Genomic DNA, 23,022 nt, shown 5'->3' with positions numbered 1-23,022 from the left:
CTAGTTATGCAAAGTGATGTATACTGAGCAGATGTATACAGAGCTGGTGCCTTGTCATTTAACTATGAACTTTGACTTCCAGCTACAACTTTCACTGGCATAGGGGCAGGTGGCCCAGTGCTAATAACCTCCTGTTGGCCTGAAAGAGAGAGAAAGAGACTGAGAGGATAAACTCCACCTTGGCAGGGACACACCATGCTGCCTCAATTCCTGCTTCTTGCTGCAGTTACCACGTGGAGTAGAAGCTGCTGCTGCTGCTGCTAAGTTGCTTCAGTCATGTCCGACTCTGTGCGACCCCATAGATGGCAGCCCACAGACTCCTCTGTCCCTGGGGTTCTCCAGGCAAGAATACTGGAGTGGGTTGCCATTTCCTTCTCCAATGCCTGAATGCATGCAAAGTGGCTTCAGTTGTGTCTGACTCTGTGCAATCCCATGGACAGCAGTCCACCAGGCTCCTCTGTCCACAGGGGGTGAGAGTAAATATCCCCAGTCAGTCTTTAGTCCCTCTCCTGATCTTCCACCAATGAAATGGGAAAGTAGGAACAAAGCCCCTTGCCCATGGCCTTTGTGGAGTGGTGTCACCACATGTATACTATTCCCCCCAACACACTCATACAATGTCACAGCAGTAACTAATTTTCAAGTGTATATTAAGTAATCATATTGATAGCCTTTTGTTTTAGTTCCTTATTCTTGTCCTACTTTAGTTGTGCTAAAAGTACCAAAGTATCTGATAAAAATTCAAAAGAAGGCTGACTCACAAGGGAAACAAAAGTAAAAGGGAGGGGCTTGTATAATTTGCAAAGTGTATAATGAGTCTTCGCACAGTACTGATTCTTAAGAGATGTTTTAAATGTCAGTTTTTTTCTCTTTCTGTCAGAGAAATGCTGACCCAAAGTTTCACAAAGCGGTTAAATGTCTTTTCAGAAGTTATAGGTACAGACTTAAGAAATGGATTTATTATGTCAGGGCTGATGGTGACCTTTAATATCAAGGTGTCTATGAGACTCGTGCAGCTTCTAATATTCCCTTTTATTTAAAAGAAGATGCCTTAGTTCTCCAATTAAGAGAAACTACTATTTCCTAGGCATAGTATAGCTCTCAGTAAAATATTTGCAACCACTTTGTAAAATGCTGCCTAAACAATTTGTATGTATCAGTGTTTTTTCTTCCTCTTTGCCCTGAACACCCTTGGTAATTGGAAGAAGCCTATGGACGCTTCACTTGGGATATTCTGGGTGGCACAGTGGTAAAGTATTTTGGGCTTCCCTGGTGGCTCAGATGGTAAAGAATCCTCCTGCAATGTGGGAGACCTGGGTTCTATCCCTGGGTTGGGAAGATCCCCTGGAGAAGGGAAGGGCTACTCATTCCAGTATTCTGGCCTGGAAGATTCCATGGACAGAGGAGCCTGGCAGGCTACAGTTCATGGAGTTTCCAAGAGTCAGACACTACTGAGTGACTTTCGCACTTCACACACATGGACCCTTATTCAGAATAAGGTTTTAAATGCATAAGACAAAATACAAAGGATTACAAAGAAACCATAATAATAAAAATATGTGATATAGTGATATGTGTGCTTCTATACTAATGCATTAAATAACAATCCAGCGGCGAGTCTGGTGACATTTGAATGCTGGTGAGGAGCATAAGTGATATTTGGAGAGTGCTGCAGTAACCCAGCTGGAGACAAGAACACCTGTGGTTTCCATGGGAAACAAAATCACAGACACCGATAATGCTCTGTGGTTTGTTGTCAGTGTTTATATTTGAAGGAACTGTTAAATTTCAGGTAGAATTCAGTGAAACAGAAGGTATATTTTCCCCATTTGAGTGTACAGAATCCCAGAGTTCTGTTCACAGGACCCTTGGAAGGTCCATGAGCCTCAAACTAAGGGCCCTTGCTGCTACTGCTGCTAAGTCACTTCAGTCGTGTCCGACTCTGTGTGACCCCATAGAGGGCAGCCCACCAGGCTCCCCCGTCCCTGGGATTCTCCAGGCAAGAACACTGGAGTGGGTTGCCATTTCCTTCTCCAATGTGTGAAAGTGAAAAGTGAAAGTGAAGTCGCTCAGTCGTGTCCGACCCATAGCGACCCCACGGACTGCAGCCTACCAGGCTCCTCCATCCATGGGATTTTTTAGGCAAGAGTACTGGAGTGGCTTGCCATTGCCTTCTCCGCTAAGGGCCCTTAGAAGAGGAAAATCATTCTCATGGAATTATGAGCATGGTTGAGATAGTTTCTTCAAAGAAATATTTGCATATAATTTCCAAAGCAATTATGAACATTTATATTTTTGATTTTAAAATGGAAATGTCATTCATTTATTCATTTATATTCTTTTTTTGGTTCATTTTGTTTTTAATCATATATTTATTTATTTTTGGCTGTGCTGGGTCTTTGTTGGTGCGTGAGGGCTTTCTCTAGTTGCAGCGAGCGTGGTGTATACTCTCTAATTGTGTTTCATGGGCTTCTCATTGTGGAGGTTTCTCTTGTTGCAGAGCACAGGCCCTAGAGTGTGCAGGCTTCAGTAGTTGTGGCTTTTGGGCTCTAGAGCACAGGCTCAGTAGTTGTGGCACACGGGCTCAGTTGCCCCACAGCATGTGAAACCTCCCTGACCAGGAAAGATTCTTTCCTGATCCAACCTGTGTCCTCTGCATTGGCAGGTGGATTCTTAACCACTGGATCACCAGGGAAGCCCTCATTTATAGTCTCACTTGTAATCTGACTTGTTTTTGAAACCATTTGAGGCAACTTGAAGAGATTCATACAGCAAACTATAATAAAACAGCAAGTTAGTGGATGAGAAAAAGGAAAATATTGGTATGAAATGTAAATGGTGTCTTGAAGTAAAGTTAATATACAAAGTGTATGTGGCAAGGTTCTAGACCTTTATGAGAGTACAGTGGCAAATTTGATTCTAAGTTTAACCTTCAATGTAAAGGGTAAGAAGCAATTAGCTATAGATTCATGATCACATCTCCTGAGATGCCCAGTTCTCTCTCTACTAACACTAGAGAACAATTCTTCTGTAAGCTTTGCCTCATACTCACTGACTTAGCTTGAGCTGCTGTAGCAAAATACCCTATACTGGGTGGCTTAAATGACAGACACGTATTCCTCACAGTTCTGAAGGCTCACAAGTTCCATGTCAAGATGACAGCTTGGCTGGGCTCCGGTGCAGACTCTCTTCCTGGCTTAAAGATGGCCACCTTCTTGTTGTGTCCTCGCAGGGTGGAAAGAGAGTGATTGCTCTCTTTTAAGTTCTTTTCTAAGGGCACTAATCCCATCATGAGATTTCCATCCTTATGAGCTCTGAAAGGCCCATCTCCAAATAACCTTCACACTGGAGGTTAGACTTCAACATCTGAATTTGGGGGCGGGGGGACACGATTCAGTTCATAGCAACAATACACTGGGGAATGAAATTAACGGTACATTTGAAAACTTCCTTTGGTTTGTTGGGCTATCTCTTATAATTTCTCGTGTAAACAAATGACATGTTTCTACTGGCACAGCTTACTTTAGTAATGGATTTTAAACTTTCTAATGTAAATATTTTTAAACATTTTGAAGGTATGAAATATTGTTATTTATTGTTATTTATTTATTTTTTGTATCACCTTCTTGGTGGCACTTGAAATGTAGATTAGTGATTATTAACTTTCATGTGTCATAGACCATTTTGAGACTCTGATGAAAGCTATAAATGCAGACACACATTAAATTCTGTATACAATTTCAGGGAATCACAGACCTCCTGAAGTCTCAGCACTCTAAGAGTAAATAACTCTGCAATACAGAGTCATAGATAGGCCTTTAGACATATTATATAAATATTGTTTACTGTAACTGAGCATTTGACATGGATTGAGAACCAGCCAGTTGGATTTAATGCTCTTGGCAAGCATGGGAATGCAGTTATTCCATGCTGCAGATTAAACAAATGCTTCAATAACTTGGAGAACAGGAAAGCTGCAGGCACATTTAACAAAATACAATGCTAATATTTCAAGGTTGGAGGGATGTCTGGCTCACACAGCCCCAAGTTTTGTGCCCAAGATTCTCATGTTCCTTGGAGAACATCACAAATCTCTGGCTACCACCATTTCATGGTCCCAGGAGAGGACAACCCAAATATGGACATAATCCTCAACTCCCTCTTTAATCCCTTCCCCCTGTCATTACCATAGCCCAACTGAGACCAGGGTGTAATGTGAGAAATCAGAGCTAAACAAGGTGCAAATATAATACAGACTTACAAACAAAAAGTTCTAAGAAACTCAGTATTGAAAAGACATGTTAGAAATGACAATAAATTTCACATTTTAAAAAGCTGACAAAATACCAGAAACAGCACATTAATCAGAAAATTAAGGTCATTTAAAAACTAACTGCCTGACAGATCTCTGAAATACTTTGCCCCTACATGTTTAGGTGCATGTTCTTTGGTGGCCTCGTCACACGATAGTGATCTTAGAGTCATTTTTCTCTAGATAGCATAGAAAGATAATCCAGTCTGTCTGGCATAAGCTGATTGGAATTGTTTTTCATTTTTACTGAATGTTCAAGAAAACTTCTTTGGGCTTCATAGCTTATTGCTGATAATGTAAAATTTTAGGGTTTCTCTCTCCTGTTTTGTTTGACCGTGAGCTTTAAAATTTGGAAGGATTTCCCTCAAACTTGCTTCAGGTTTGTTTGAAACCCTGTTTCCCTTCACTCGCCAGAGACACAGAGAGACACAGAGAGACCTATTTACACTGTGATATGATCTCTGGTCCTGAGCCATCCTATGACTGTGCCAGGTGAGTTGGCCAGTGGAAAACAGAGTGTTACTGGAAGTTATTACCACATTGAACAGCTGGCGGTAACCTAATTGTACAAAGAGAGTGCAAGCAACATATATATTCCAGTAACAACAAAACAAGTATATCCTTCTCTGTATGCCTGCTCTCTGAACTCCTAAGTTGCAGCTCAGCCTCGTGAGAGTTTTCTGCTCTCCTCTCTCCCAGGAGGCTCACTGGTAAAGAACCCGCCTGCAATGCGTGAAACGCAGGTTCAATCTCTGGGTCAGGAAGATCCTCTGGAGAAGGAAGTGGCAACCTGCTCCAGTATTCTTGCCTGAGAAATCCCATGGACCTGGCAGGCTACAGTCCATAGGGTCACAAAGAGTCAGACACAATTCTGAACTGAACAGTGAACAACTGTCTGCCTACTCCAAGGGCTGCCAGTATATGGCTGTGGTCATTTTTGTAACATCTCCATAGAACCTTCTAGTTAAGTGTCCTTAGAGTTCAGGCTCAAGACAGCCAAGACAGAAAGACGAGGAAAATTTTTCTCCTCCTGACGATGCTGGTAACCTTAATAGGAATTACTCATTTTCTATTGAAATGAGAAGAGATGTTTGTCACTCTTTACGGAAAGGTTGTTCTCCATTTCCTTTGGTTCCTTTGGGCTTGCATCATTTTTTTTTTTTTCAGTTGAATTAACTGGGTACAGTCAGTTTCTTGTATGAACAAATTAAAATGTCCTCTTGATTGGAGATGATATAATTGACTATAATAACTTATGAAATGTTTGGGAAGTTAGAGTTAAGCTGTTGGCCTAAATTTAGTTTGTTATTAAGATGTTCTTTACAAACCAATTCTAAAAAGACATTTTGGGGGCAGTTTAAGAAATTGTTAAATCAAAGTGGTGTGTATGTGAAATACCATCATAGTATGTTTTCTAATGTGTCCTCAACGTTTTTTCTAAGAAAATTTTTCTGTATTTTCCATAGTTCTGTAACGTATAACCAGTTGATCCTGAATCTGATGTTTTTCAGTGAACTTTGAGTGAAACAGTCTTTGCTTTCTGTCATTATGTAGCTTTCCCCCTCAAAGAACACAGAAATGTTAGACAATGAATACTTGAAATGGCACCAGTCATTGACCCTTATAAGTTATTGGTCTTGTTCTCAAAAGCACTTCTGTGCTTTATGTGCTGGTTTCAAACGCTGAAAATGTCCACGTGGACTTTTACATTGTTCTGCACCCTAGGACCTTCTGCTCAACAACCAAGATAAGAAAAGAATGCTCTTCAGAGCATTACGGCTCATTAGGGTGCTGTCCAAATTCTCATACATGCCTGATAAAGTTAGTGGAATGTCAGGGCCTCTTCTGTGATTAAAGGATCTAAATGTGCCTTGTCAAGTAGCTCAAATATTAGCTCTAATCCCCATTTGCACAGAGCTCTGAGTTGAGGCTTTGTAGACACAAAGCTGTATGTATAGAACATCCCTTGTTACGTTCCAAATTTTCCAAATGAACAGAAGAAAATGGATCAGGAATACACAACAAGAGTGGGGTATCTCTGGAGTTGGGCTCATGGATGATTTTTGTTTTCTTTTGCATTTTAAATTTAAAACAATGCAAATATATATGTTTTACTATCAAAAACATAAAAAGTGGAATTGATGCTGTGGTTATTGGCGGAGCTACCTTGGAACAAGTACATGGTGGACAAAGGTCCTGAAGACACTTTGTTCCTTCGAACACTCAATAATAGGCATCATGTCAGACATGCCTGTCAACTTCCAGTTTAAAAATCCGCTTGTGGTTGTTGTTGTTGTTTAGTCACTAGGTTGTGGTCCGACTCTTTTGCGACCCCATAGACTGTAGCCCACCAGGCTCCTCTGTCCGCGGGATTTCCCAGGCAGAAATACTGGAGTGGGTTGCCATTTCTTTCTCCAGGGGATCTTCCCGACCAGGGATGGAATCCTCATCTACTGCATTGGCAGGTGGGTTCTTTACCACTGAGCCACCGGGGAAGCCCATGCTCTTGGTGTGGGCATGCATGCTGAGTCATTTCAGTCGCGTCTGACTCTGTGTGACCCTATGGACTGTAGCCCACCAGGTTTCTCTGTCCATGGGATTCTCCAGGCAAGAATACTGGAGTGGGTTGTTGTGCCCTCCTCCAGGGGATCTTCCCCACCCACCATTGCAGGTGGATCCTTTAGGGCTGAGCCACTGGGGAAGTCCATGCTGTTGGTGTGTGTGTGTGTGAAATCGCTCAGTTGTGTCCAGCTCTTTGTGACCCTGTGGACTGTAGGCCACCAGGTTCCTCCGTCCACGGGATTCTCCAGGCAAGAATACTGGAGTGGGTTGCCATTTCCTTCTCCAGGGGATCTTCCTGACCCAGGGATCGAACCCAGGTCTCCCACATTGCGGGCAGACTCTTTAACCTCTGAGCCACCAGGGAGGGATGGTGAATCAGGAGCCTGCTCTTGCAAGAAGGGCCAAGCAACTAGAAATGGAGTGACTTTAGACCAACAGGAAAGAGAAGGGGAAAGCTTCTTGTATAATCTGCATTTAGCATTTGCATCTCATTCATCCACCGTCAGTCCCACCATCAGGAGGTGAGTGGGGGAGGTTGAAGATGGGAAGGTCCCGATAGCCTCTCCTACTTTAATGAAGCCACTGATGGTGATATTCATGAACCAGCATTTTATGCAGAATGCCCGCTGTGTTCAGGGAGAGGTACAGAAGGGGAGTCTTCCTAGGTCAGGAAGTTGACATAAGTGAATTTGTGCTCATGTGAGTTTATAGGGCGTGTGTTGAAACTGGTGTCAGTGGTAAAGAACCTGCCTGCCAATGCAGGAGATGTAAGAGATGTGGTTCAATCCCTGGGTTGGGAAGATCCCCTGGAGAAGGGCATGACCACCTACTCTAGTATTCTTGCCTGGAGAATGCCATGGACAGAGGGGCCTGGTGGGTTACAGTCCATAGGGTTGTACAGAGTCGGACGCGACTGAAGCGACTTAGCATGCACGCATGTATGTTGGAACTTAAGGGAGGGTGGACACAGGTGAAAGTTGTGATTTCAGCCTCTGGGAGGAGCAGAATAGGGAATGGTAAAGCTGAGAAGTGACTTTTGTGTTTGTCTGTCTTCTTTAGATCCTCTTCTGTGGCAGCTTCTTTCCCTGACCTCTCATGCCTGGCCCCCTGCTGTCCTCTGGCTGGTCCAAGACCTGTAATAACTCACTGTCCAAATCACTCTCTTCCCCTTCCTTTTGTTTCTCCCTGTGCTTCCTTTCATTCTCATCAAGTGCACCCAGAGTTCACAGCATATCAAAGCCCAGAAAAGTCTGAAAGTCATGAACTTTACTTCCTTCATGGAACACAGTCTCTTGAACCACGTCAGGATGAGAGTTGGCCAACACAAGTGGCAAAGTTATGCTGCAGCCAACCAACCGCTAATGTACGTGTGTATGTCATAGCAGGGTCACTCCTGGCTGGCAGAGAGTGTCTGGTGAACAGCTAGGCAGCTTCAGAAAGGACTCAGAGGCGTGTCCAGGTGCAGTGCATGGGGTCAAAGAGCCCTGGGAAAAAGGGGCTGAACTTATCTGCAGTTTTGGTTTAGATATGGCAGACTCGAGTGCTGGACAGAAAGCTTCCAAAAGCAGCTGGACTAGAGGGAACCCACAGCCTCTCCTACTTTAATGTTCCTTTGTCTTCACTCTAAACCACTGATGCTGATATTCATGAGCCAGCATGTTATACGGAATACATACTTTGGTCAGGGAGAGGTACAGAAGGCGAGTTTTTCTAGGTGCAGGAAGTGGACACAAATGAATCTGTACGCATGGGCATTTCTAAGGAGTGGAATGGAGCTTTAGGGAGAGAGTCCTGGGTGCCTGGAAAAAGCTGAGATGAGGGAAGTTTGGCCTCATGAGAGGAGGTGGGGTTGTGGATGCAGAGGTCACTGACCTGGATCCTCCCTGCTCTCTACACCTCCCCACACAATCTCTCTTCCAGGTTATCTCGGTTCTGGAGAGAGAAATACAGTCAACAGAAAGCGTGTGTCTATATGAAGAGCCCTCATCAAAGTACTGATTAGAAACAGACATGTGGGGGGATTTGTTAGGAGTTCGGGGTAGCACAGGGAGCCACCTATGAGCATTGGGGTGGCAGCTGTCCACCGAGTAGCAGACGCCAGCCAGGCCAGAGCTGCACATTTCAGGACATTCATCTTCATCTGTAAAATGGGAATAAAGAGAGCATCAACTTTACAGAGTTGTTGTGGAAACTACATGATGAATGCATGTACAGCACCTAGCATAAACACAAATAAAATGATAATCAGGGCTTAATAAATGTTGGCTATTATGATTTTCGGACTTCCCAGGTGGTGCTAGTGGTAAAGAACCTGCCTGCCAATGAAGGAGAGGTAAGAGATGTGGGTTTGATCCCTGGGTCGGGAAGATCCCCTGGAGGAGGGCATGGCAACCCACTCTAGTATTCTTGCCTGGAGAATCCATGGACAGAGGAGCCTGATTGGCTACAGCCTATAGGGTTGCAAAGAGTCAGACATGACTGAAGCGACTCAGCACACATGGACACTGTGATTTTCATTGTTTCATTCTTTTCGTGAGATGCCTTCTCTCTGCTTATCTTCTACTTATTTGCAAGTGATTGCAGAGTATTGATTTTATTTGGTACAATAAAATGGATTTTGGCCATGTTTTTGTTTTTAATCAGAGAAATTACTTCTTGGGATGTCATAGAAAAGGGTTAGATTAATCCTTAAGTAGATCAGATTTGAGCAAAAGTTTTAAAATGATTGTGGTATCTCCAGTTTGAATTTTTACTGAATAAAAAAGTTAGGCACTAATGTCATTTTCTTTTTGCTCTAAGAAGATTGTGAGAATAACTAATAACATTTGGTAGAGGTTAATATAGTATTGAAAGCAGTCATTTGAACAGTTTTGAACTCATTTTCAAAGACATAATTGGAATAATTTTCAATAGACATCAATCCTTATTTCTTAGGAAATGACAATGATTAAATTAACTGCAGACAGCGTCTCTTATTGTTGTTTGAAGACAATGGGAGTCTGTTGAGAATTGGTGGGGGGAAAATGAATGGTACATGTTCTATTAAAGACTTCACTGCTGAAACATTTTTCATCCACTCTTTCTGTCTGGCTGCAATTTATATATTCAAGGCATGGTCTTCAAATGTAGCTTTCTTTACTGTATTTGACCTACATAATGAATTCAAATGAAGGATAAGAATAATACTTTTCCTTAGGCTAAGATACAGATTTTTCTTGGAGGGGGTGCATGATATGCCAACTCAAAAAGAAAATGATGTTACAATTGCAGCATTCTGTGGAAGTTGAAAGGATAATTTTGTTCCTTCTTTGGGTATTTTCAGGATTCTGTCTCTGCTTCCTTATGACACTGAGCACTGGATAAGGGCGAAATATTGCACTCATTATTCAGGCATTTGAAATTACTATTTTCTTTTGAAATGAGATATTCAAAGCATTGAGTGTCAGAGAAATTGTGCCTGGGTGGAAGAGTAAATGGATCTTAATCTGTCCTCTCAGTGTGAGGCTTTCTGGAGGTGGTGAAGTGGTTTTAACCAGTGGAAAATAGCACCCAGTTTCTTTAAGATCTTCCTAAACTCAAAGTGATTTCGTCAGTACATCTGAGTCCAAATACCACCCAGATAAGCATCTGCAGTCACATTTACCTAGACATGGGTGGTATTAATTTTTAAATTTCAGTATTACTATAAAACTTGTCTGGCTTTTACGCCCATGAGTGCCCTTGATGGGAAAACCTGTTGTGCTCTTTCTGGCTGGAATGTCTACTTAGAGATTCATTCTTCTGTCTCTGAGCAAGTTACAGGCACTGATACCCCAACCTTTCTTGAGTTGGCCCTCAACCAAACAATACCAGGATTGTGAGGTCCAAGAGTAAAAAGAAAAATTTTGCAACCAATTTAATATATCAATTCTGAGAAGTTCTTGTACAAATGCTGATTACCACAGCGTGAAACAGTGCTGTTTTCACTGCTTTGAAAAGCAGAAAGAAGTGACAAGAAGTCTCGTTGTGGGGAGAAAGATGGCTGGTTTACTGCTCAGTTCAGTTCAGTTCAGTTCAGTCGCTCAGTCGTGTCCGACTCTCCGCGACCCCATGAATCACAGCACGCCAGGCCTCCCTGTCCATCACCAACTCCCGGAGTTCACTCAAACTCATGTCCACAGAGTCGGTGATGCCATCCAGCCATCTCATTCTCCGTCGTCCCCTTCTCCTCCCGCCCCCAACCTTTCCCAGCATCAGAGTCTTTTCCAGTGAGTCAACTCGTCGCATGAGGTGGCCAAAGTATTGCAGTTTCAGCTTTAGCATCAGTCCCTCCAATGAACATCCAGGATTGATCTCCTTTAGAATGGACTGGTTGGATCTCCTTGCAGTATAAGGGACTCTCAAGACTGCTAGGTGCCCTAAATACAAACATGAACAGAAGCCGGTTATGTTCGTGAACATCTACTTCTACATTGTTTCTGGTGAGCTGTTATAATTTCAAATCATTGTACTTGGAAAATATTTAGATAAAACATAACATCATATTACCTTGCAGTTTAAAATAAGAAAACTAGAAATTTAAGCCACAAAGTGTGAGCAATGTGCAGTGCAGGCTGTAGAAGAGGAAAAAAGGATGTCTGGTTGTGTTTGATATGAAAACAGAGGACTTTTTACTGTAGTCATGGACTAGATATTGTCATATTAAGTGAAGTCAGACAAAGAAAGGCAGATAACACGATATTACTTATATGTGGAACATAAAATATGATACGAATAAACTTACTTACAAACCAGAAATAGTCTCACAGACATAGAAAACGAAGTTATGGTTGTTGTCATTATGATTAGAAAGTTGCTATTTTGTTGCGTTTTCTTGGGATTGATGTGGTAGGACTTTGACCTCCTCCCATGCAGTTGTTCTGGCAGAAATCTGATGACCACTTTCTTGACTTTCTCTTGTACAGATCTGAAGCAACGGAACTGGAACAAGGACCCTCATAGCTTTTTGGTATGTAATTGAGAACTCTTCAGAACTAATTCTTTCTCAGTGATATTTGTGACTTGAACAGCCTGTACTCCACTTTGTTATTCTAATTTGTGAACCAAACTGTCATAGCCTAGGTATATTTATCCCTATGGTAGGATTAATACAGAGAGAAGCTAATAGAATTAATAAATAACCAGTTGTATTTAGTCCTCTGGATTTTCCCGAGGACCTGAAAATGCATTCTTGACAGTGATTACTTTTCAGTAAGAGAGTTGTTTAGCAAAGCAGTTTATTTATGGAATCATCTTGTTTGATCCCTTTAGTGGTCAGGAACATACCATAAGTATCAAATACCATAAAACTATAATTATGTGAAGAATCAATTTTATAAGAAACTAGATGCCCACATATAAATTACCACCATTTCCCATAGCCCTTTTCATCTTGTAGAGCTGAAACTTTATGCCCATTAACCAATAACTCTCCCCTTTCCCCTCCCACCAGCCCCTCCCACCAGTATAACAAGCATTATACTTCCTGTCTCGTGGTTTTGATTACTCTAAATATTTCATATAAGTGGAATCATACAGTGTTAGTCTTTTTGTAACTGGCTTATTTCTCATAAGATAACGTCCTCAGGGTTCATTTATGTTGTAGCATTTTCTAGAATTTCCTTCCTTTTTAAGACCAAATAATATTCCATTTTGTGTATTTTGCTTATCCTTTCATCTGTTTATTGGTTGCATCCATGTTTTGAGCTATCCTGGATAATGCTATTATAAACATGGATGTACAAATATTTCTTTGAGATTCTGCTTTCAATTCTTGTGACTACATACCTGGAAGTCAAATTGATGAATCATATGGTAATCCTGTTTTTAATTTTTTAAGGCACCACTGTATTGTTTTCCACAGCAACTGTACCATTTTACTTCCCACCAGTAGTCTTCACAGAGTTTTTAAGTACAGAATGCCTTTCTAATTATTTTGATGTATTCCTGCTGGGCAGTGAATATTGTGAAGTTTTGTGTGAATATATTTTGAACACAGATGTATTTTTTCTTGTTTTTTTTTTTTTTTTTCTGTGCCTATTAATATTATGTTCTAAGACCTACTCAATGTTAATTTATGTTTCCAGGTGATTCAGAATGTCAATAGAGTTTTTCCAGAACAGAAATATGTAGGGCCAAGTCTCAGACTTCTAATGGAGAAACGACTTACACTCCAAGGATTTCTTGACTTATTTCAAAATAGACTCTATGTTAAAATCTGTTCTGGCAGTGAAGGAGTAGTTACCACATATGTTTTTTTCTTCTTGAAGACTTGTAATTCTTTTGCACAAAATATACCATTTTGACCCTGGAGGAGGGCATGGCAGTCCACTCCAGTATTCTTGCTTGGAGAATCCCATGGACATAGGAACCTGGAGGATTACAGTCCATATGGTCACAAAGAGCTGGGCACAACTGAAGATAGCATGCATGCATGCATACCAGTGTGGCCAGGATTCGGGACTAAGTTACAAAGAGAGGAGTGGCTAGCTGAGAAACTACTTACATGGATGTTATTCTTTGAAACAGAATCTGCAACCTCTTCAAATTATTGAGACGGCAGCTTAACATTGGGGCTGTTATTTTAACTGGTTAATGATATTTGTGCTTTCTTAAATTTTGGTTCAAAATATGAACATAGCTTTCTAAGGGACAGAACCTGATTCTAAAACTGATAGGTATTAGCTGAATATTTTGAAATCCTTTGAGGTTACTTGCACAAATTAATGGAGCATTTTCCCAGAAAATGTTCTGCATTTATTGTTTGTCAGGAGTGAGGAAAAGGGGGAGGAGAGAAATAAGCTTACTCAGGAAGCAAAGCAGTTCTTATTTCAGACATTTTTCTCTGAGTTTATGGTCCTCAGTAGAAATCTCAATGTCTTGGCTAATCAAACACCTTCTACTAATCTAATGTGTTCAAAAAAGGCATTAACTACCTTGGGTATATGTCAGTTTACTTTACAAGAGAAAAATTTACACCTAACTTAGGTAAATTAGAAAAGTCTTTTGTTAATAATTAGAAAGGCAAACTAGCCCTTATCAGGCCATGCTAGGCTGTGCCATGGTAGCAGATTAACTCTGAAGGCTCAGTGGCTTTACACAAGAAACTTTAATTTCTTATTTACACTGTATTCAATACTAGTTGACATGAGAAAGGGAGGCTCCTCCCCTTGTGGCATCACCATGGCCCTTGTGGCATCACCATGGCAGCAGGTGGCTTCAGGGTTTGCTGTGACAGCAGAGAGAGCACGTGGAGGACACACACTCGTCTACAGACGGGAGGTGTTGCACGTCACCTCCACTATTGGCTAGAACCAGGCATATGGCCACTCCTCACCACATGGGGCTGGAAGTCTTCTTGGCGGGGGGCAGAGGGGAGAGGAAAACCAGTTACAATGAGCACCAGTCATTTCTTCTTTGATGAATTTTGCTGGAAATCCTTGTACTCGGCACACGTATAAAACAACTCTCTAACTCTGTCACCTCTCTAATTCTTTATATTTTAATATGCTTTCCTTTGGTGAGCAATTTTAATCTTTTAAAGTTAATTTCATGTTTTTTTTACTTGCTGTCTTTAGCTTGGGGAAAATAAAGCAAGTGTTACTGACAACGAATTAGGGATGATACAGATATAATCGACAGTGGAAAAAAATGGCCCTCAAATGTTTAGATGTCTATAGACTCTATTTGTGTTATTAATAATATTTATTATTTCTTCTAAATAAGACCATTACTTGGAATTAAATGTAACTCTAAACACAGAGGGTTTGATTGCAAAATCAATTCATGGGATATCAAGCAAGGAATATGAAACTAAGAACAGTTTTAATCGATGGTCTTTTGTAATTTTTTCCCATTATTCAGCTTTCCCTGAATCTTAATATCATGGTTTTCTCCTTTTCACTTTATTAGAGTATTTTACCAAGCAATACTTTTATATAGGGAACATGGGGAATAAACATGTCTGAGAAGATATTTTGACCTCATGATTGATTGTGTGTTTGACTAGGCATTGAATTTTATGGAGAAAATTTATTTTCGTTTATGACTTTCACGGGAAAACCCCAATATCTTTGACATCCCATGTTGCATATGAGAAAACTGATGTCATTCTTATTTTGTTTCTGAGTAGAGAATGTCTTTTTATCTTGTCTATAAACTTTAAGAATTTTCTGTATCTCTTAGGAATTCTGAAATTTCATAAGACGTGTCCCTGCTGGCTCAATAGTAAAGAATCTGCCTGCTAGTGCAGGAGATGCAGGTTTGATCCCTGGGTTGGAATGATCCCCTGGAGAAGGAAATGCAACCCACTCCAGTATTCCTGCCTGGGAAAGCCCATGGACAGAGGAGCCTGATGGTCTACAGTACATAGGGTTTCAAAGAGTCAGACACAGCTTAACAACTAAACAACAAGATTCAAGTGTACATCTTTAGAAATGTATCTGATCCAGCATTTTGTGGTAGTGGAAGATTTTTTTTCCCCTCTTTGTGTTCTGCTTCCCACTGTTTTGGCTTCATTCTCTAGTCTCTACCAGGTAACCAAGATGGCCACTGTTAACTCCAGGTTTGTGTTGTATTACGACTAAAATCCCAGGAAAAAAAGGACAAATCTCATCCTAATACTCCTGGAAGAATTTCCTGAGTAGCCTGAGTTGGTTCATGTACTCCTTTCTGAATTGGTCATTGTGTCAATGAAGTTAAGTGTTTTGGTCCATCTACTTTTTACCACCTCTACTGCTTCTGCTTGGGTTCAAGACGTTCTCGCATCTTCTCGGGATGACCTCAGGGAACTCTTAACTAGTTTCCCAGTTTATATTCTCACTCCCTTCAGTCTCTCTCAGTGTAGAGCCAGAGCTGCTAATGTGTTTGTCAGATCAAAGCCCTGCAAAACTTGCCTGTTTCGTTTCAAGGAAAGCTAGAGTCTTCAACCAACACTCGAAAGACCACCAAGATCTAAAAGATGATACAAGAGAGATGAGGGATGCAGATCATGGAGGGCCACATGGACAGATTTGTACCCTGTCATAGAGTTGATGAGAAGCCTTGGAAGGATTTTTAATTGACAAGTAACATGATCATATCTTAGAAAGGTTTATCTGGTAGCAGGATTGAAGATGAAATGGAAGCATAGGAACCAAGATAGGGGGAATCAACTAAAGTGGTCCAGGCCAGGTGATGATGGGCCGAACTACACTTTGAAGTATTGAGAATGGAAAAGAGATCAATTTATTTATTATTTAAAAAATTTTTTTTTATTGGAGGCCAATTACTTTACAATATTATATTGGTTGGTTTTGCCATACATTGACATGAATCCACCCCGGGTGTACAAGTGTTCGCTTTCTTGAACCCCTCTCCCACCTCCCTCCTCCCCATATCCTCCCTCCGGATCATCCTCGTGCACCAGCTCCGAGGATCCTGTATCATGCCTCGAACCTGGACTGGTGATTCATTTCACATATGATAATATACATGTTTCAATGCCATTCTCCCAAATGATCCCACCCTCACCCTCTCCCACAGAGTCCCAAAGACTGTTCTATACACCTATGTCTCTTTTGCTGTCTCGTATACAAGGTTAAGGCTACCATCTTTCTAAATTCCATATATATGCGTTAGTATACTGTATTGGTGTTTTTCTTTCTGGCTTATTTCACTCTGTATAATAGGCTCCAATTTCATCCACCTCATTAGAACTGATTCAAATGTATTCTTTTTAATGGCTGAATAAGACTCCATTGTGTATATGTACCAAAGCTTTCTTATCCATTCGTCTGCAGATGGACATCTAGGTTGCTTCCGTGTCCTGGCTATTATAAACAGTGCTGCGATGAACATTGGAGTACATGTGTCTCTTTCAATTCTGGTTTCCTCGGTGTGTATGCCCAGGAGTGCGATTGCTGGATCATATGGCAGTTCTATTTCCAGTTTTTTGAGGAATCTCCACACTGTTCTCCATAGTGGCTGTACTAGTTTGCATTCCCACCAGCAGTGTAAGAGGGTTCCCTTCTCTCCACACCCTCTCCAGCATTTATTGCATGTAGACTTTTGGATAGCAGCCATTCTGACTGGTGTGAAATGGGAAGGAGATCAATTTCTATCAGTGATGCTAACAAAGGAGAATCAGTTGGCCTTTGTCACTATATGTGACCTTAGTTCAGACCCAGTTCTCACACCTACTAGATTTATGTAATTTGCATAATCTACGTAATTCTCAATTCAAATTTCTTTTTGAATTTAAAATAGAAATGATAATTCCAAACACACACACACACAAATGACCACCCAGACCTGCATGCTCTGACCTCCCATGACCCCCCTGACCCCATCTGCTGTGCTCTCCCTCCGTTGCTTACTCAGCCTACCCTGCCGGGCTCCTAGTTATGCCTCAGCAGGCCAGACACAGACCCAGTCCCGAACTAAACCTGGGCTGCTTCACCCTTGAGTAGCCATTGGCTGTTTCTTGATGTCTTTCAAGTCTTTACCCAAATGTCGGCTATTTAGTGAGTCCATTTATATCCATCTATTTAAAAATCACAACCCTCTATAATACTCTCTGCTATTTAATTTTTCCCCATTTATCTCCACCTAATATACCATTTGTTTTACTTACTTATCTTGTTGTTTGTCCACTCCCATGTTTGTAGATCCCTTGAGGGCAGGAGGTTTTATCTGTTGTGTTCAATATTGTATATTCAGTCTGTTAAACTGCCTGGCATGTGATCATCCAGTACCTATTTCCTGAATGAATGAATGGTTGGCAAACCTAAGCCATATACTTGCTCCCGTGTGGGAAGGTGGAGCCATACGATTAACAGAACCACACTGAAGGGAAAGAGGCAATTTCTTGAAGTAAAAGATGCCAGTCAGACAAAAATTAATAAGTAGTCAATGAAAGATCCTTCTAGTGAAGGATTTGAGAAATGGGGGCCTGTATTTAAAGGGCCTAAGATTAATAGGTAGAAGAAAGCAGCAGATCTGAAACCAGATGGTAATTTTCCAATTTGCTTGATTTTGAATTCTACACGATATAATTAGTTTTTAAATGTTAGGTAATTTTGCCTGAAAAAATTATAGGGAAAATAATTTTCTCTGATTTTATGAATAATTTATTTCATTTTCAATTATATTTTACTCTCACTGATCAATGTATGAAAAAATGTTAGACTTTGGCAAAGAATATTTTATTTCTTTCAGGAAAGCAGATTCCAAGATGGATAATTGGGTAATATCTCTATATTAGATTTTTTTCTTAACTATTTTTCTGCATTTGAATGACATTTTTTGATGTTAACAATTTCAGGCTGGATAATTGGTAGGTTAAGAGGTATAACTTAGAAGCTTTTATTTGCATCTAATTTTTCCCCCTTATCAGTCTTGTTGAATTTCTACTTAACTAATTTTTGTTTAAAGAATTAGCTTTGTGTTTTATTAATCTTCTCTATATTTTTCTGTTTTATTGATTTCTGCCTTTATTTTTGCTATTTCCTCCTTGGGTTTGTTATTTTGCCATTTTTCTAGTTTCTTTGTTAAGCTCTTAACCTGTTTTTATTCCTCTTGTGTTTTGATAAATGAATTTAAGGTATAAATTTTCCTTTGAAAAATGCTTTAGCTGTGTTTCCTAAAACTTTTGATATGTAGTGTTTTCAGTAGTGATAAATTCTAATTATTTCCTATTTTCCTTTTAATCCATTAAAAATTTCAAATATTTTTAAAGTTTAATTTTTATCTTTATATTGGGGTATAGTTGATTTACAGCATTGTGTTAGTTTCAGGTATACCAAAGTGGTTTAGTTATATACATATACACATATCCATTCTTTTTCAGATTCTTTTCCCATATCAGTTATTGTATCGTAGAATATATTGAATGGAGTTCCCTGTGCTATACACAAGCCCTTGTTGATTATACAGTTTTTTTTTTTTTTTTAGTAATGCAAGATTTAGTTTCCAGACATACAGACTTTTTAAACCTATGCTTTCATTATTAGCGGCGTTAGTCACTCAGTCATATCTGACTCTTTGTGACCCCATGGACTATAGCCTGCCAGGCTCCTCAGTCCAGGGAATTCTCCAGGCAAGAATACTGGAGTGGGTTGCCGTTTTCTACTCCAGGAATCCTCTCAACCCAGGGATCAAACCCGGCAGATTCTTTACCATCTGAGCCACCAGGGGCTAAAGTTTTCACTGTTAATTTCTATAATTAATGCATTGCAGTCAGAGAACATAGTCTGTGTTAAACTGACTTTGTGAAATGTATCAAGACTTCTTTGTAATATAGTACTTTTATCAATTATTGACAAATACTGTGTATTCCGAAAATGAGAGTTTATCCTTTGTTTCTCAAGTATAGAGTTTTGTGTATATAAATTTGCTAATTTGTATCAACTACATTTCTGTTTATTTATTGTCTGCTTAAGCTATTGATATAATTTAATGTCAATAAACTATGACATTTTATTTTTGTTATCTATAACATATATATCATTGTTAAGTTATATCTTTCTCTTTCCAGTTCTGAGTTGTGGTTTCTTAAGACAATGTATTTATCTGTTTGTGCTGGTTATATTTTCTGATCTTAGTTTTTGTTATAAATGTATATATTGATCATGAATTTTATATTTTCAGATATTAAAATTGTCATCACAGCTTTCTTTTAGTTTATGTTTGCCCTGATATCTGTTTCTATCTTTTAATTTAACATTTCATATCCTTTTTAGATAATATATCACTAATTCTTACTTCTTAAATTTTATTTTGAAATTAAACTTATATTAAATATAATATTAATAGAGAAGAGTGCACAAAACTAATTTGAATAGCTTGATTTATCACACAGAAAAAATTCTTGTAACTACTACTTGAATTAAGAAAGGATACACTTGGGATCCCAGGACACCTTTTGTGCCCCCTTCTAATAAATAATCCCTGCTTTCCCTTAAAGGTAACCACTTTCCTGCCATTTGTGATCCTTACTTCCTTGCATTTCTGTATAATTTTATGACCCAAGTGTACTTTGCTAAACACTGAGGTCTAGTTTTGCTGGTTTTATTATTTTGTATAAGCAGAATCATGCCATTTATTTTCTTTGATATGTGATTTCTTTCTCTCATGATAAGACTGTGAGATGAGTTTCCCCCTTTTTATTGCTAAGTAGTATTCCATGTGTGACCAATCCACAATTTATTTATCCACTTTTCTGTTGATAGACATTTGGATTTTTTAAAACATTTTTGCTATCATCAATAAAGTTGCTAGAAACATTCTTATATACGTTTTCAACTTTTGTGTGCATGAATATCTGATGCATATATACTTAAGAATAAAATTTATGGGTCACAGGCTATACTGGTTAGCTTTAGCAGATTTTGCCAAACAGTTTTCTGAAATGGTTGTCTTAATTTACACTTGCAGCAGCAGTGTTTGATTGTTTTCATTGGCTGGCTCTACAATGTACTTGCTATTGTCAGTCTTCTAAAATTTCATGATTTTGATGGATGTTTAATGATGTTTCTTTGCAGGTTTGCCTTTCATTTCATTGATTGTTAATGAGGCTTACCACCTTCTCATATACTAATTGGTATTTGCCTTTGTGAAATGCCTAAGACTTTTTTCGTTTTTCGTTTGGGTTTTTCTGTGTGTTTCTGGCTGATTTACAGGAGTTCTTTATGCATTCTGGTATATAGCCTCGTATAGGTTATATATACTGCACATATCTTTTCTTATTCATTTTCTGAAATCATATTTTCTGAAAATAGATGATCTTAATTTCTTATTTTTTAATTATTGTAATTCTTATTATTTTTAAATGAGCACTTCTGACACAATGTTGAGAATCTTTGGTATAGTCCTAATATCCAAGAAAAGGTTCAAGATTTTGCCATCAAATATACTGTGGAGGAAAGAACTTATGGAAAATGGTAGAGGACCTCACTGGTTTGCCCATGACAGAATTTGGGAAGGGCTTGGCTTGGGAATCCTGGCATGCTGCAGTCTATGGGGTCGCAAAGAGTCACGACTGAAGGACTGAACTGAACTGAACTTGCTTGGCTCGGCTGTTCATCTGTTTCGTGTGGTTTCAGCTGGGGTGGTTGGGACAGGAGGACCCACTTCCAAGACCAGTTTTTCAACCACACATCTGTGTTCTTGGCTTCTTCTGGCACTTTGTTCTCCTGGGACTCCACATGACTTGGCTTTTCCTGGGACGGCAGTCTCAGAGTGAGTGGACTTTGTAAATGTTGTCTGGTTTCAGTGTTGTCTGGTTTCCTCAAGAACAAGTGTTTTTCTTTCAGAGCCAAAATTTTACAAGTTGGAGTCCATGCATTCATACACATTGAAATTTAACTTATCTATTTAATTAATAAGACATTTCTAAATGTTGGACACAACCAAATTTCAGTAAAATGGTGTCAGTTCAGTTCAGTTGCTCAGTCGTGTCCGACTCTTTGCGACCCCATGAATCACAGCATGTCAGGCCTCCCTGTCCATCACCAACTCCCGGAGTTCACTCAAACTCATGTCCATCGAGTCGGTGATGCCATCCAGCCATCTCACTCTCTGTGGTCCCCTTCTCCTCCCGCCCCCAATCTTTCCCAGCATGTCAGGAATAGGTAAATAATTCCTTGCTTTCTTGTGATGACAAGACTTTTACTTTTGAGGTTAAAACTATCTAGGGCAGTGGGAGGGTGGCAGGTGCCTGTGTAAGCTGAGTGTGAGAAGATGGGTATAAACCTGTGTGTAGGTGAGGTGTGGGTGAGAAGGGAGTGTGATATGAAGAGAGTGGCAGGCCGCAGGGAGCTGCGCAGACCACAGGAAACTGGCTGGAAAAAAAAAAAGCTTTACTGAATTAAAAGCAAGAATAAAACAACCCAAAGACAATGGAAAATCTCACACATAGGTCTGTGAAGAGGTGGAAGCCAAAAATAAGCACGCATGTGTTCAGAGATACACAAGTGGCTGGTCAGTTACATTCTACTCTTCATTTTTGTGTTATTTCTCAGGACTTTATGTTGATGATAGTCTAATTAAAAAAAAAAGAGCAAAAGTTTCTGTTAGAAATGAATGTAAAATAATATTTTGTAAAACTTAGGTATCCAGCTTTATGATTCCAGTAGTTTTAAAAACTGCTCAATTGAAGTCTAAAGCATGTTAAAGTAGAGTCAGAATAATCTTTCAGTGCTTCTCTGGTCTCAAGCTTAATAGTGTACATATATGCTTGTCCACTAGGTGTCTCTGCATATATATTATGATTCCAGAGACAGCTAATCTAGTTCTGAAGGCAGCAGTACATGGACTGTACTCAAATGTCTCAATTTGGGGGTATTAAGAATGACTTTTGGCTCAGCAGGTAAAGAATCTGCCTGCAAGGCAGGAGACACAGGAGATTCAGGTTCAATCCTGGCTGGGAAAATCCTCTGGAGGAGGAAATGGCCACCCACTCCAGTATTCTTGCCTCGGAAGTCCCATGGACAGAGGAGCCTGTCGAGCAACAGTCCATGGGGTTGCAAAGAGACATGACTGAGCGACTGAGCACGCATGCACACACCCACACACACACGAAAATGGGCTTAATAATTTAACAGCTCTTCTTAGATAATAAATAGATATGCATCTTGGCAAGAACTGTAATACTTCTTTAAAATTTTGAACACATTAACCAAGAATTTGTCAGCAGACACAAAAATCAGGTACTTGCATCAAGGTTGTTCAGAGACTGACACAGGTATTTAGGACTGCAACCAGGAAGTGAGCCCTACATTATTTATGAATGAAATCTTGGCAAGGGTGCTTAATTTGAAAACAAACTGCATTTGAGTCTCTGATGTCTCTTTCTAGGTACTATGTTTCTTGCTGATCAGATCCTTCAAAATCACCCTGCAGCAGCTCATCTGTAGCCCTTTGAGTGTATGCTTAGTTGCTAAGTTGTATCTGACTCTTTGCAACCCCATGGACTGTAGCCCACCAGGCTCCTCTGTCCATGGGATTCTCCAGGCAAGAATACTGGAGTGGATTGCCGTTTCCTTCTTCAGAGGATCTTTGTGATCCCAGGATTGAACCCATGTCTCTTACGTCTCCTGCATTGGCAGGCGGATTCTTTACCACTGAGCCACCTGGGAAGGTCAGCCCTTTGA

At 40.0% G+C, this 23,022-nt stretch overlaps 1 protein-coding gene across 6 annotated transcripts in view; it reads left to right on the top strand.

Annotated features, from left to right (window-relative positions):
* IPCEF1 (interaction protein for cytohesin exchange factors 1) overlaps nt 1–23,022 on the top strand; it is a 173,241-nt gene that overhangs the window by 37,539 nt on the left and 112,680 nt on the right. For 5 of the 6 annotated variants that reach the window (XM_088840841.1, XM_055432854.2, XM_055432849.2 and 2 more), the window contains one exon: nt 11,818–11,861. The gene's annotated coding sequence lies outside the window, so the exon portion shown is untranslated. Of the gene's footprint in view, nt 1–11,258; nt 11,335–11,817; nt 11,862–23,022 lie in introns of those variants that run through there. The other variant, XM_088840837.1, reaches the window with a different exon arrangement.

Source organism: Moschus berezovskii, chromosome 10 (assembly GCF_049115385.1).
Source record: "Moschus berezovskii isolate FMDL1 chromosome 10, NW_MosBer_1.0, whole genome shotgun sequence".
In the NCBI taxonomy this organism is placed as follows: Eukaryota; Metazoa; Chordata; class Mammalia; order Artiodactyla; family Moschidae; genus Moschus; species Moschus berezovskii.
The sequence above is the reverse complement of the archived record's forward strand: the minus strand, read 5'-3'. Positions and strand labels throughout refer to the sequence as shown.